Source organism: Rattus norvegicus, chromosome 7 (assembly GCF_036323735.1).
Source record: "Rattus norvegicus strain BN/NHsdMcwi chromosome 7, GRCr8, whole genome shotgun sequence".
NCBI lineage: Eukaryota > Metazoa > Chordata > Mammalia > Rodentia > Muridae > Rattus > Rattus norvegicus.
The window spans coordinates 26485452-26500129 of NC_086025.1; the positions used below are offsets into that span (position 1 = coordinate 26485452).

General features: G+C 38.1%; 1 protein-coding gene and 1 non-coding gene across 16 annotated transcripts in view; both read left to right on the forward strand.

The window, feature by feature from the left end:
- Positions 1 to 14678, forward strand: part of Anks1b (ankyrin repeat and sterile alpha motif domain containing 1B) — a 1165904-nt gene that overhangs the window by 284803 nt on the left and 866423 nt on the right. The window lies entirely within an intron of this gene.
- Positions 6178 to 6365, forward strand: LOC120094026 (U2 spliceosomal RNA). Its single transcript, XR_005487717.1, has one exon. It is a non-coding gene; the product is annotated as a U2 spliceosomal RNA (small nuclear RNA).

A 14678-nucleotide genomic window follows, 5' to 3' on the forward strand; every position in this document is an offset into this window, starting at 1 on the left:
GAGCCACTCAATGGCAATCACGGAAGATGAATTCTTTAAGGAGGCTCTGAACTTAGTTCCTGGTTAGAAATGGTACAACCTGTGCGGGTAATAGGAGCATCTTAGAAACGCCCCAGGTGACTTTCAAGTCCTATTCTGAGCAGCTGCCTTGTCAATACATGCTCTTGTAAAGATGCTCCTTCAGAAGGAGACACAGCACATGGAGTTAAAATATTTTCCTAGGCTAAAAGTTATCTTTTGTCCAAAGTTTAAAAACTCATGACTATATTTAAGAATAAAGTTATTTTTCAGACTATTTAACCCCTTAAGCTCCAAACAGTTGGATTACATTAGCCATGCTCACACAAAAGGGCCGGGAAAAAGGAGAGCCTTCAGTTTAAAGCAGCTGCCTATATAATCCATGTTTAAAGGTTGCTTCCAGGGTTAGAATAAATCGTACGCAGGGGAAGGGAACACCTTACTTTTAAAACTTGCTTGGAGGGAAAGGTTTCACTGAATTAAACCTTCAGGTTACGTTTATCAGTGCCAGCACCTGTGCGCCGAAATTAAAATGGAATGACTATCAAAATTACCTCACTTTGCTTTCTGTGTTTCAGTTGCTTGACTTGATGAATATATGTTCTCTCCTCTGAAGTAGGAGTTTTAAGTTTTTTGCATCTTTTTAACAAGTAACGGGATTTGGGAAGAACTTGCTGAATATTTAAAACAGCAGCGTTAGAAGACTCAGCCCTTCAACCCTTGTCGTGGATATTATTTTTACCCCATTTCTATTTATTGTGCAGTCATTGTGATCGTCATCGTGGTCATCATCGAGTCTTTCTTTGGGGCATGTTGTTGAACTAACAGCTACGGTAGTGAAAGCTATATTGTCTCATGCTGCAGGACTTTCTGGGTAGAATTCTCTCAATGTATCTGTTACAATCTCAATGTATCTGTTACAGTTTTGACTTTGAAGCACATTAGTGTTGCATACAGTAAAAATCCAAAACTAAATAATTAAGAATATGGTCAACAAAGTGCAGATGCTTCAGTCCTTCTTAGAAGGGAGACCAAAAAATATTCATAGGAGGAGATACGAAGACGGTTTGGAGCAGAGACTGAAGAAATGCCTCACTTGGGGATCCAGCCCATATACAGCCAACATTGCTAATGCCAAGAAATGCATGCTGACGGGAGCCTGATATAGCTGTCTCCAGAGAGGCTCTGCCAGAGCATGACAAATACAGAGGTGAATGCTTGAAGTCAACCACTGAACTGAGAACTGAGAACTGAGAATGTAATCAAGGGAGAGTTGAAGAGGCAAGGCTAAGCAAAACAAGGAACATGGGGATTCCTGAATGAATAAAGGGCTTAAAGAAATAATGACACTATTTACCAAGACAGTCACTGCCACTGAAAAGTCAACTCATGAACAGGGTAGAGAAGAAGGAGAAGGAAGAGGAGGAGGAAGAGGAAGAAGGAGAAGAGGGGGAAGAGGAGGAAGAAAGAGGAAGAAGAAGGAGGAAGGAGGAAGAAGAGGGGAGGGGGAGGGGGAGGACAAGAAGGTCTTCTGTTGACTAATGGAAACTCATAGAAGGGAATGGAATTTGAGGAGTACGTGCTTGTTTACAGTAAGCCTGCCTTGGCACATGTGTGTTTATGGCAAGAAGGGGTGGGAGGCCATTGAGGTGTTTCTAGCTACACTAGGAGTGGAAAAACTGCCTGTGTCATTGAATGAACTTGATTTCTTTTTCCTGCCTTTTATTATGGGGGGCGGGGTAAGGCACACTGCTAGGATTGGACCAAAGGTCTTGTGCCTGCGAAACATGCATTGAGCTACACCCTAGTCCTGAAATAAATCAGAAGGAACTAATAAGTGAATTAATGAAATCTGAATAATAAGCAAGTCTAGTTGACAACATAAAAAGAACAGTGAAAGGCCAGAGGTGTGGAGGGAGGGATTTGAACTTGCGAGATAGCCTAGCTAGTCTGATGAAACAACCCCTTCCTCAAGCAAAGCATGTCTATCAGGGAGCTAGCAAGTAGGGGGGAGCCATAAGTAGGGAATGGGGAGTTGTTCGTCATCGTCTAGAAGAGGTCCCATTTAGTTGAATGCATTAGTCAGCCCCACTCAGATTAGAAGTGGGGAAAACAAAGTTTTCTGAAAGAAAAAAGCTTATGTCATCTGTGGGTAGCAGAGTGTTCATAAGCTGGGGCTTAAACATATAGTAGAGGAACAGGATGGTACAAGAGTGCCTTGCAGTAGAGAGACTAGGAGGCATTAGAACAGTAACAACAACCACAATGAAAGAAAACCCGTGCATCCATGTGGATTCCTATGGTCTCTTCATTACACTCTCTGCACCTTCATCTGTCGATCCACATTTCTATGTCTTTTCTCCCATAGTGAACACCCTGATTCCCCAAAGTATCAACTACCCATCTAAACAAGTCTAAGGCTCATGTGTGTGTATGGATGGATGCATGTGTGTGCACATGCTCATTCAAGGTCTGATACCACCAGTATCATATCTGTCAACTCAACTGCAGTTCACATTACTTGCAGTTATTTTTGTCCTCACTGAGTGTGGAAGCAGAGTCCTCAACTCTCATTTTCTTATGTTTAACATGTATTTGATATATAATTTGTTCATGTTTTAAAAAATATACTTGGGGGATATTTGACCATATTCCTTTTTTTTATTAGATATTCCTTTATTTACACTTCAAATGTTATCCCCTTTCCCAGTTTCCTGTCCATAAACCCCCATCCCATTCCCCACTTCTTCTATAAGGGTTTTTTCCACCCACCCATCCACCCACCCCTTCCCACCTCTCCACCCTGAGCCCTGACATTCCCTTATAATGGGGGTTCCAGCCTTGGCAGGACCAAGGGCTTCTCTTCAACTCTTTCAACGGGGACTGGTTCTCAGTTCAGTGGTTGACTTCAAGCATTCACCTCTGTATTTGTCATGCTCTGGCAGAGCCTCTCTGGAGAAAGCTATATCAGGCTCCTGTCAGCATGCATTTCTTGGCATCAGCAATGTTGGCTGTATATGGGCTGGATCCCCGGGTGAGGCATTTCTTCAGTCTCTGCTCCAAACCGTCTTCGTATCTCCTATGAATATTTTTTGGTCTCCCTTCTAAGAAGGACTGAAGCATCTGCACTTTGTTGACCATATTCTTAATTATTTAGTTTTGGATTTTTACTGTATGCAACACTAATGTGCTTCAAAGTCAAAACTGTAACAGATACATTGAGAGAATTCTACATCTTTCTCATTTTTTCCATTGTTTCTGTATACCCCCTATAAATATTCTACTCAATACCTTTTCTGGTCTACCAGTTACTTCCGTCCTCTTTTAAATAAAATGCATTCTATGTCTATATTCACATCTAAATATAGGTATAAAATGTACACTATTTTCAGAGTGAGCTTAGTTTAACAGGAAAGAGTGACACAAATATACAATTTTGAAGGCTGAAATGATGTCTCATTAGGTGGTGTATACTGTACCTGTTGTACAGACCTGTGTGTGGGCTTGAGAAAAGAAAAGATAAAGCAAAGTGCAGTGGCGTATTTCTATTACTCTAGTTTTGGGGAGGAGGGGAGGCAGATCCAGGGTTCTTGCCGGAGAGCCAGCATAGCGAAGATGACAAGCACCAGATTCATTAAGAGATACTGTCTCAAAAAATGATGAAAAAAGCCATGGAGGAAGATGCCCAGTATTGACTTCCAAACTTTCCACATGCATACTGCATATACGCGAACAGAGAACATATTCAGATATCCTTTATGTACCCCAAATTTTCTATATTTAATATCTTGCATTAAGATCAATAAGGATTCACCTATTGTTTTGTTCCATGCCTTTTGACAAACCCCTAATATCCTTTTACCACCATTAATGCATCGCTCAGAATAGTCCTGCTTCCCTAAGAGTCTCTTGTAATCTATATTTTTAATTTTGGTTTCTTTTATATTTCTTATTATCCAGATATAATCATTTTTATCAGTAGGCAGGGAGGAGTTGGGTTGGAGAAGAGTTTTGGAATGGGAAGATGAACATGACTAAAACACAGAGTAGGAAACTCAAAAAACTAATAAAAATGATTATATCTGGATAATAAGAAATATAAAAGAAACTAAAAAGATCAACAATTGCAAAGGATCCTAGGGAAGAAACAGATTAAAAAACAACCCAGCTTGTTCTTGGCATGTTATATGACTCAAAAATGTGGTCTTCACCAATAGATTCTAACCGTCCAGTTTTGCAGGCTAACCATGGACGATGGCTGTAGGCTGTAATGTTTGGGGTCTATTGGTCCTCACTGGCCAACAACTACAGGAGAAATAAGTCAAATCCAACACTGGGTTTTCATTTGTTAGTAGGGGCATTGTTTTTCTTTCCCGTGTGTCATTTTCAAGAAGTCATTGCTGTCCTTTATTTTCCCTTTTACCCTAACTCTCATTCCCCTACACCAGTCTAACCTTTTCTGTTCTCGTGTTCATTTTCAATCCTTAATACCGGAGTATTCTATCTCCTCTTTGTAGGACATCCCTTCCCACGATCCCCTAGTAATTTCCCAGTATTTATGACCTATTTCAAGTGAAACACACACACATATCTGATGACTCAATGTCAACACCGAGGGATGAGATAAAACATGTGGCACTTGTCTTTATGGGTCCAGGTTTCCTGACTTACCATGACTGTTTCCAGTCACATCCATTTGCTTGTGAATCCCATAGTTTTATTTTTTTCTTAGTAGCTGAATAATATTCCATTGTGTCAATACACCCCATTTTTTTTGGTTCTCAGAGAATTTTATTTTATTATTATTTTTTTTACATTTTATTTTTTTTTATTAACTTGAGTATTTCTTATATACATTTCGAGTGTTATTCCCTTTCCTGGTATCCGGGCAAACATCCCCCTCCCCCCCTCCCCTTCCTTATGGGTGTTCCCCTCCCAACCCTCCCCCCATTGCTGCCCTCCCCCCACCAGTCTAGTTCACTGGGGGTTCAGTCTTAGCAGGACCCAGGGCTTCCCCTTCCACTGGTGCTCTTACTAGGATATTCATTGCTACCTATGAGGTCAGAGTCCAGGGTCAGTCCATGTATAGTCTTTAGGTAGTGGCTTAGTCCCTGGAAGCTCTGGTTGCTTGGCATTGTAATACACCCCATTTTTATTATCTATCCATTGGTAGGCATAACCTTTTCCTTATGGAAAATGTCACACAGCAGAGAAAGTCATATAGCTCTCAGCTCACCTTCTTTTGCAGCACTATACAATTATAGTTATTTTTATGTTTTTCATGGTTTGATAGCTCATGTCATCTTAACACTGAATACTTTTTTATTGTTAGAGACAATTTCGTTTCAGTGACTGAAAGTCACTTTGATCCTGTTGAGCTTTGGGCAATTGTGACTAAGGTGGCCATGGACATTCATAGGAAGGGTTTTCTGTGGATTCGTTCTTAACTGATTGGTGTAAATATTGGTTAGTGTGGTTGATGAGGTTTAGGATTAGACAATGTACACATAGTCTTACGGGAAAGTAAGAGCTTCCAAGTTTTTTGTCCTGTTTCGCTCCTCAGATATTAATGAGCTCCTGTTTCTCCACACTGGCATGTGGTGATATCAGCATTTTTTATTTTAGCAACTCTGATGAATATGTGTTTGTACATGCGTGCTGTTTCAACTTGAGCCTCTCTAATGACGTGATATTAGTGTCTTTTTACATGATTTGCCACCAGTACATCATCAATGAAATATTTCTTCAGATCCTTGGCCTATTATGACAATTGGGTTTTGAATTTCTTATTTTACCCCTGTGCTGGGGGTGAAACCCAGGATCTCAAGCACGAGAGCAGAGAAGTCTGCAAGTGAGCTGCAGCACTGCCTGGGTTTCCCTGTCAGAACCCTCGATGGTACTGGTGTAGGGCTGTTTCGGGTTCTATTCTGTTCTATTGGTGATGAATAGACATGCACTATATCAATTGAGTACAGCATATTGTCCACCTACTTGTGACAATGTTATTATTCTTAAACTTGTTTGTGTGTGTTTATATATAACTATTAATAAACATACTTAAACAAAAATACAGAATTAGGAGATAAAGAATTCTTCTGTGGTTGTTCAGCCTGTGACTTAATGGATGTTATTATGAAAATATTAAGAAATTAAAATGTCATTGCTTCTCGGCCTTTTGGCTAAGATCAAGTGTAGTATCTGTTCTTATCAGTTTAATATCTGATATATCCTCTATCCTAGAACAGCATATTAAATGGATTTTTGGAATTAGGAGTTGGAATGGGAGCTTGCTCCATCCACGCCATGTATCAACCTGGTATTGCAGAAATTAAAATGTCAAAAGGTTTATAAAGTATGAAAGTTATAGTAAGAAAATGCCAATTTATTATTAAGAAATTTAAAGTTTCTTAGCAGCCTAAGTTCACAGTGCTTTCAAGTCAGCAATAATGTACAGTAATGACACTGGATCACCCAAGACAGCCTAGAGTCCTGGAAGCTCCAACATAGTAAGTGCCCTTGAGTGGCACACGTGCCATTTTTACCGTTTGCACTATATTTTTATACATTTAGGTATGTTTATCTATGTTAATAATTACCATTCTGTTATGCTCGTCTGTGGTATTTTGTCTAGTAACAGGATGTACAGGCTTATAGCATAGGAGCAATAGCCTACCTATTCCATTGAGCTTAGGTGTGTAATAGATATACCATCTAGGTTTGGGTAAGAACCCTCCATGATATCAGCAGTGATGAAGTTGCCCTGTGATCTATTGTTCACAATATAAGTTTTTAAGTGTATCTGTCAGTTCTTTTAATAGTATCTTAGTGTCTTGATTAACTCAGTTTCTAGGACATCTTGAAGCTAAAAGGACAGAAATCAAATTGTTTCTTATTCAACATATATCTTGGAAAGGGTACGGTATCAGTTTTATAGAGGTCTTCCTAATGAAATTTGATTCTTTACCTCTTGGGAAATTTATCATGCACGTTCATTAATTAATAAACTCTGAAAAATAGTGTTGGGGATGGCGCTTAGCTGCAGAGTACTTGGCTAGCATGTGCAAAACTTGAGTTGTAAAATTGTTAAAGTCACCTTTAAGTTTGTCTCTTGTTGAGTCTGAGTAGACTCTTTTAAAGCTCCCAACTTATGACTTAATGTTAGCTGTATTCATTATTCATCACGAGTTAGTTGTGTTTTCTCTGTTCTCACCTTGTTTTTGTGCCTAAGACATGTTCTGTTTGTATTTATATTTTGTATAATTTCAACAATCATCACAGTTCCCTGTTATCCTCCCTTTTGTTTTGGTTCTAGAATTGTATTCACCCTGAAAGCGTTCTACCAGTGGTAGCATATCTACCCCATGCTCTCCTTATAATGTCTAATGAATTTCCACTGTACCATAGTTTTATTAGTTATTGACAATAATGGCTTGCTGCAGAATTTCTTGAATTGAAAGAAATAATAACTCCTTTGTAGAAGGGAGTATTAAGTAGAAAATAGAGTGAATTCTAAAGTGGACTGATTTTAAGTAAATGCCATCCCAATATTTACCTCTTATATAGCAAAAGGCCCAACTCCTCTCATGTTATTAGCAAAAATGGCTACAGTAGATTGGGTGGTCTTGAACACATGTTACATAGTTTTACACAATAAAATTATATATATTACAAAATTTTATATAGTCACAGTACAAAAGTGACTGAAGCCCGTGCAAATAAAACAGTCAGCTTTCCATGTTATGTGCAAAGTGGTTAAAATGCATACTTTTAAAAAATAAATGACAGCTTCACTTCTATAAGTATTACTGCAAGATCTTCATAGATAATCAGATTATTTTTTTGTTCACAGTTCTTTTCTTGCATTATTTGTGATAATTGGGCCACTGTCTTTGAGCTTCTGATATTAAAATTGAGAAGCTTGTTGCTAACTCGGTTCCTCATGAGTATCTGCCTCCTCATAGCCCACATCTAGATACTAGTAAGACGTTTGCTGTAACCGCAGAGCAAAAGACTATTAAGTTTTTTTCTCTGTGTATTGCTCACTCCTTTTTAAGAGTAAGCAAGCCCTTTTAATTTGAGCATAAGTTAAGATTAAAAAAGCATTCCTCTGTTGCTTCTTTGGCCATCATATCCTTACTTGTTTGATTGCAGTCTTAATGAGATTAAAATTAGCACTCCTATACTGGAGACCTACTAAGGTTGCTAGTTCTCCCCCACCCCCACCCCCATTTAAAGTTGGTTTTGCCTGTACCCTAAAACACTAAATTTCTTGTTCCCCATTGACTTTTTCTAAGCTGAATTTTAAAAGTCAATTATACTTTATTTTAGTTCTAGAGCGTGTATTTACATATTCTAATTTTACGTCACAGTTTATTTTTCTTCATTTCTCTCCTGCGTGCTCAATTATTTCTACCTCTGCTACCACTGTCAACCAAGTCGCCTCCTTTTTGCTGTCACAGCACCTAAAGTGACTTGTCGTTTCCTGCCTGTTCATTGCTTTTGCTATGAGCTCCTTCAATCCTGAGGCCTAGGTTTTAAGAATCTCTTGGGAAGTCATAATTTAAAACAGAAAGGCAAATAAAAGGTCAGGGTTTGCCATCAGAGAATTTTTTATGGAATTGAGGCTTAGAAAATGAGGCAACTTTATGGTTCTTTTTTTCCAATCAAGAGTGCATTGAGCTTCCCCTGACACTGAATGTCCTTTGCCTGTGACCAGGTGAGAGACTTTTTCTATCATTAACAAGGGTATCCAGAAGCCTGTGGTGTTTATTCTATTTACTTCTAGAATAAAGCCTAGAAGAGGCTCCTGAGCCATTGTGTAGTTTGAATAAGAATGGGCTTCATGGGGGTTGGGGACTTAGCTCAGTGGTAGAGCACTTGCCTAGCCAGCGCAAGGCCCTGGGTTCGGTCCCCAGCTCTGAAAACAAAGAAAAAAAAAAACAGTCATGTAGGGGTTGGGGATTTAGCTCAGCGCTTGCCTAGCGAGCACAAGGCCCTGGGTTCGGTCCCCAGCTCCGGAAAAAAAAGAAAAGAAAAAAAAGAAAAAAGAATGGGCTTCATATAATTGAATGTTATTCACCAGAGAGAGGCACTATTTGAAAGGATTGGTGGGGTTAAGACTTGTGCTGAGATTGGAAGAAGTATGGCCTCGTTGGTGGAGTATGTCAGTGTGGGGTGAGCTTTGAGCTTTTAAAAGCCCAAGCCAGCCCCAGTCTCTCTCTCTCTCTCTGTGCCTCTCTCTGTCTCTCTCTGTGTCTCTGTCTCTCTGTGTCTCTCTCTTTGTTTCTCTGTCTCTCTCTCTCTCTCTGTCTCTCTGTCTCTGTCTCTGTCTCTCTCTCTCTCTCTCTCTCTCTCTCTGGATCAAGACATAGCTCACATCCTGGTGCTATATGTGTCCATGGATGAAAATGGACTAAGCCTCTAGAACTGTAAACCAGCCCTAAGTAAACCTTTTCCTTGTGCCTTGGTCACAGTGTCTCGTCACAGCAAAAGGACCCTGACTAAGACACCAGTGACTACCAGGGAAGGTTACCATCTTGCTTCAGGACTGAGATCTCAGATGTTAGGTTCTTCCTTACCCTTCGCAATTCAACTGGAGTTCTTTTTAAGGTCAAAGGGACCACAGTCATTTAGAAAGAAGGAGTGGAGAGTGGAGTGCAGGCTTTCCTCTTCCACAGCCATAGCCTTAACTCCCCAGCACTGGCGAGGTCTTGTCTTCCTCAGTGCTTCGGGTAAGGAGTGTCACAGAAAGCCTAACAGCAATATAGCAACTACTTCCTTTTTTTTTTTTTAAGTCTGGCCATTTTTGCTAAGATAGAGTTGAATACTTTTAAATGAACTTTCATCTGATGTATCTATTTTTTTTTAAAAAATGGAAATTTTATTCAAAATAGCATAAGCAGCTGGAGATCTGGCTGGGTCACTTTGATCACTGGTGGGAGTAAGCTGCTATTCAACAGACTTCCCAGCAGCAGATTTGATTTTGGTTGAGAGTTCTAGCAGTTCCAGGAGAGCTTCTAATTTAACACTGTATGGAAAACATTCAGAAATTATTTCCAACTGGTATAGTTTTAAATTTAGCTATCACATTCCTCTTCTTCTCTGCTTCCTTACCAATTCGTGTATTATTTAGGGTATATTATTTGTTACTTGCAAAATCAGTCTTAATAATGAGAACAGAAGTTTTGAGAGTAACTGATGTTCCTGTCAGTTTTATGACGTGCCTGGCTACAACGGTCACACCTCACATGGAGGGGCCATGGAAGAGGTAAGAGAGCAACATGGGTTTGAAGAAAAATGTTCTTAGAACGAGCTAAAGGTTCACTTTTAAGCCCTTCTGAATATTTCAGAAACTTATTAAAAAATCCCTTAAAATATTTTTTATAGGTATCATTACCCCAAACTCACTCCACTTTTGATTTTACAGTCTTACACAGTAAAGTCTCTAAATAACTTTTTGTATTACATTTGCTGTTATTTTCATTAGAAACTTCTTTAAATGAAATTGCTTATTTTTCCCATTGTAAAGACTAATTGCAAGTGTGCCGCAGCATGTGAGGAGAATTTTAAAGATGTTAATTTAATTTTCCCCAGTCCCTTAAACTTACATCTAACAGCAGTTCATTGGCTAAGCTCCCTTTCTCCAGAGATATTTTTTCTTTGGTGCTTTTTTTTCATGGACTGTTGTTTTACGTAGTAAAGACTATTAACTGGGATTTTGGTAATATCGAAGAAATATTTACTATAATTGAACTATTACAATTTCTTCTGTTATTTTTGTCTTCAAGTTAGTATGGTGTTTTCTTATTCTCTTTGTCACATTGACTGACATTTCACACATTTTTATCATTATGCTTTGCTTATATTCACAGCTCAGGGACAGCCTGCCTCTTTCTTCCTCTCTCCACGGATGCCTTTTTTATTTAGTGTTTTTCTTTCTGTAGTACTTACCTTCTCATTCACCACTTTCCTCATTGTTTGAGACAGGGTTCCATGTACTGTAGGCTTGCACTCACTATGTGGCTGAAGAGGACCTTCAATTTCAGAGCCTCCTGCCTCCACCTCTGTTAGTGCTGTGTACCCAGGGACCATTTGTCCTGGACTAGAGACTGAAGCCAGAGGTCACACACGCTAGAGAAGTACATTATCGCCTGACACGCATAACAAGCCTTTTCATAACATTTGAGGTGTTTTCACTCACCATTGTTTTAGTGTGTTTCTGGTAGATTTTTACTTCTTTCTTATCATATCCAAACTAGCATTGATTCATTATTTTAGCTTTTAACTTAGAAGAATTTATAATCTGAATACCATCCGCTATATAGTTTTAGATTCCAATTTGAGTTCTCACTTACAACTTAGAGAACCCATAGAAGCTTTGATTAGTATGGTAATGATCACAAATGCCTGGCTGAACTCAGAGCACCCTATCTCTAAGACAACTCTCTAGCTCTGAGATCATTATTTTATTTCCTTTTATACTTCAGATCAGACAGACAGACATGCAGACAGACAGGCAGAGACACACACACACACAGACACACACACACACACACACACACACACACACACAGAGAGAGAGAGAGAGAGAGAGAGAGAGAGAGAGAGAGAGAGAGAGAGAGAGATTTTCATATATTATCCTTGACATGAAATGGTATTACTCAGCTTTGACTCTTTCAAAAATTTTTTAAATCTATTTTTACTATTTTATTTCAATGTTTCCTTGTGTCTTTGTTTTGACTCTAGCCATTTAACATTCCTTGCTTATAATTTTATGTATAATGCTCCAGAAAAAATTTAGCATTATTGATTAATAAGCCATGCATGAAGAATAACTATAAAGACTTAAAAATTAGCTGTAAAGACACCTGGGACTAGGGAAATTACCCTAGGAAAGATGGTGTTAGGAGACAGCTTTGCTGAACCCCAGCAGTGGTGGATTCAGACTTGATTGGAGAAGCTACCAGACGGTCCATCTGCTGCCAGCTTTATTGGGAACCTGGAGGCTCAGTAGCCCTCAGGTTTGACCTGTTTGAAGAGGTGCTTAGATGTTCCCCACTAGTTGTTGGATGCAAGGTGACCAAGAAAGAGGCTTTGATTTTAAACAAAATGATGTTCCAGATGTTATAACAGATTTAATAGTATAAGGTCAGATTCATTTGATATACTTCTGTTTGACCAGAGATCTATACACTTCAAAGCGATTGTCAGATAATGGAACTATACGCTAAGGAGCAGAAAACCTTCTGTTCTAGGAGATGAAATGATTGACTTTTAGAAAAGTCTATGTTGAGAGTGGGGGATGAGTCAACAATAAAGTACATGAAATCAGGGACTTTTACTATCTTGATTCCAAGTATGTGTTGAGTATGGCTTAGGTATTGCAATTAAGATGTATGGGTTGCATCAGGAATATTTCATTGAATTCTGGCATATAGTGAAAAGCCACCCAGGCAGAAAGGTAGTGCTGTGGTTTTTAACTTACCCTGCTGTATCTCCAAGGCTCTCTCCCACTTATTTTTCATTGTTACTGTTGTTCCAAGAGAGCCAAGAAATATTAAAACTACCTAGCATTGTTAATCTGCTCAATAATTAAAGATTTGATTTTGGAGGGCACATAAATGTGATCAGTTGTTTCCTTTGGATAATCTAAATTAGTAAAATATTTCAATCAAATTGCATTTATTGAAAATAGAAAACATTCAATCCAGAACTTCAGTACCTATGTTGTCTGTGCCGCACAAAGCTTTAGACAACAGTAATATGAACACAAAACAGAGTCCTCCTACTTCCCAAGTCGTTGATGCCAAGAGCAGCCTACCATTTATTTACTTAAAATTAGCTTGGTCAAAGTTGGATCTTGATATAAAAACTGACCCAGAAGTTTTATGTCAAAAGCCTACACCCAGACCCATTTCCTCTTTCCTAGCGTTCACACCTCAATGTTCATAGTGATGAGTAACATAGTTGAAGACACTTTCATGTTGGAAAACTACCTATAATGTAGTAAATGTAACAGAAATATTATCAATTAAAACCACTGAATGGGGCAGATTATTTTTTTACAGAAATACATAACCTTTATTTTTATTTTGTATTAGTTCTTTGCATATTGACACTCAAATTAATGTGTTTCACATTAGTAGCTTCATACATACTTTATAATAACTCAGATTTTTCTCCCACTGGATAGCAAAGTTTTATGAAAGAAACAAGATCAGCAAAATACTTTCTGCAGAGATATGATTTCTTAACTGACATCAAATGTGTTCTAAGAGAGTCTTCCAATTTTCTTTCCGTGAATGAGTCATGGTATATTTAAATATTTTCAAACATTGTCTATCTCTGCTTATATTAATTTCCTGAGTAATGATTAAATAAACTTGTCATTCAGACTCTAGTTTTGTTTATGTATTTCATCTTTACATGAGCGAGCACTGCATTCTGGATTAGCATGGCCTGTCTTTGCGTATGGACTGAGGGAAATGATAAACATATCTATAGGCTTTGAGGCTTGTTTTCTTAATGCTTGCAGTAAAATATGTCTTCTCACTTCAGAAAGAAATGGATGACTATCCTTAACATGCCAATAATGCTAATTGTGGAAGTCACCCCAAAGTATCAAATCGTCAGTGTAAACCATCTGCTTCTCGGCTCTGTGGCAGCTCTGTGCCCCCAACCTACTCTTGGCTGCATTAATATTAAAACAGACTGCTCAAAATCTTCAATTTATTTTCTTATTATATCTCTTTAGTGTTATTATAGCCTGGAGTTGCTACTTTCCTGCTGACCTAACAGATTCAATGTCTAACTTGTGTTCATGTGCTTTTTTAGTGTAAAATGCTTCCTCAGCTTTTGTCAACTTCTTGTAGTTTAGTTAACACACATATCTTTCAACTGTATGCTCGGTTGTTCTAAATTTTACTTTTATATAACCGAATAGCTATTTCCTCCAAGACGAATAAAAGTATCATATAAAGATGAGCATGACCAAGAATATATTGTTATATAATAGATTAGTATTTTGCAATACTGATTTTTATTATGGGATTATTGAAGATCTTGACGTATCTTGATAACATCAAGTCTTTGCTGTTTTCAGTATAGTACACACATGTACATGCATTCATATGTATTTACACATACACCCACCAAGAGCATTTTTATATCACAGTTGTCTAAATGGAAGCAGAAAAGGAGAAATATGAGTAGTCCTGTAAATAATATGTCTATACTAATTTCCTAGAATTGATGTCTATACAAATGATAGATAGTATTTTCTCTATACTCATAAAGATGAGAAATACTTCAGGTATCATCTAACATAGTTCAAAAGGGTAGACCAGTTGTCCAGAACATACATATATATATATATATATATATATATATATATATATATATATATATATATATATATATGGAATTCAGAGAGAAAATTTCTCATGAATGCTTTGTACTCAACTCTGGTGCTTTTTGGTTTCTTAATCACAGTACAACTAGAAGTAGAGATTGTGCCTTGTCTTGTGTTGATCATCTTTTAAAGCATCTTCTTTTTACAGCAGAACCCTGACACAGTCTTCCATTTTGCTTTTGTTTATGGAAGAGTTGGTCAGACAGATAATCCCTTCAGACTGCTGTGCTTATGTGCTTGTTTGGCTCCA